This window comes from Trichechus manatus, unplaced genomic scaffold (genome assembly GCF_000243295.1).
Source record: "Trichechus manatus latirostris isolate Lorelei unplaced genomic scaffold, TriManLat1.0 scaffold00200, whole genome shotgun sequence".
NCBI lineage: Eukaryota > Metazoa > Chordata > Mammalia > Sirenia > Trichechidae > Trichechus > Trichechus manatus.
The window spans coordinates 1,919,691-1,921,224 of record NW_004444136.1 but is presented as its reverse complement, the minus strand read 5'-3'; positions in this window follow the sequence as shown (position 1 = coordinate 1,921,224).

The following is a 1,534-nucleotide window of genomic DNA, read 5'->3' as shown; positions in this document are numbered from 1 at the left end:
TAAAACTTGACCAAAGCCAGTGAAAACCCATAACTCATGGTGACTGCATGCTGACTACGTGACAGAGAGTGTTCTAAGAACTCTGCATGCATGCCCTCATGTCAATCTCACAAACACGCTACGAGGTACATACAGCCATTAGCCTATTTTAGAGATGAGAAAACTGAGGCATAGAAACTTAAATAATTTTTTTCAGCTCACAAAGCAGCATTTGAACCCAGACAGCATGGTTCCAGAGCCTGTATGTTCTCAGCCATCACCCATTACTGCTCAGAAAGGGGACTGCTGAGATTTGAGTTAACAAATGAAGAGGAAAATGACAAGTCCTGAAAATCCAGGACCCCAAATATACTGATACATGGGGCTGAAGCATCTGTCGCCTGAGTGACTTCCCTTTGTTCTGCATATGCAGTCTGGTAGATGGGCCACAGGTTTGCCATACACTGATATGTTCTCATGAAAAATCATATTCTCTGAAGGATGATGAATGTATCTGACAAGTCTGAGATTGTGACAAATGACTCCAAAGGAAAAGAATTAGTCAGCAGGATAGGTTTTGAGCACAGAAGAGCTGCTGGTGGATCCAAGGCTCCCGTCCCTCTTCCAGCCAGGACCTGGCCCCATTTAGACGTTACGTCCCAGGTACCACTCTCACTCTGCCTTCTGCTAGTATCTTTAGGCTCTGCTCTGGACAGCCTCCCTCTGTGTAAACAACTCCTTCTACACATTCATCTAGGTTGAGGAGCCTGACAATTCCTCCAGGCCAATTCTCCCTGTCTTCTCTAAAGAATTCCAGAGCATGTTCCAGAACGATCTCTGACAAGTATATTTTTAACCTCAATTTGAACGTGTGAACACCTGCAGGAATGTGACTCTCACTTTCTCTAAACGCAGCCCATGCCTTGGCTCTCTAACAGACATCAGAATGTAAGAGGCCCAAGACCCAACTGCAGAAGGCTTCCAGAAGCCTAGCACTCCTCCGGTTCTCTACATCTTCATAAATGGCACCCTTTTCTTACCAAACCATTATGCAGACCAAATCAGAGGAGGGAAGCTTGAGTCTTTCTTTCCCTTACCCCCTCCCCCACAATCTATCCATCAGCAAGTCCTGTCATCTCTGCCTCTAATGCCCATCCCAAATCCATCCATGCTCTTCACCTTGCTGCCAGTACCCCAGTCCAAGCTACTCTCATCTCTCGCTTAACTCTGGCAAGGATGCTACGTAGAACTTCAGAGGTGGCAGACTGATACTAACTTGCCATGACTTATTTGAAAGTCATAATAACGTCCACCTGCCTAACTTTTTTGTCAATCTCTTAGTTATTTTCAAACTCAGATGATGAAAAGAGAGGTCATTTATTAACTCCGTCAAACCTCCATATATTTCTTGGACTTCTGTGATATTTGTGCTTTTAACATACACAGAGTACACACACACACACACATACACACACACACATAATTTTACATGTATTTACTGTAATTTAATTTATACATATTTTAAACTTATTGATGTATAGATTGATACGTATTT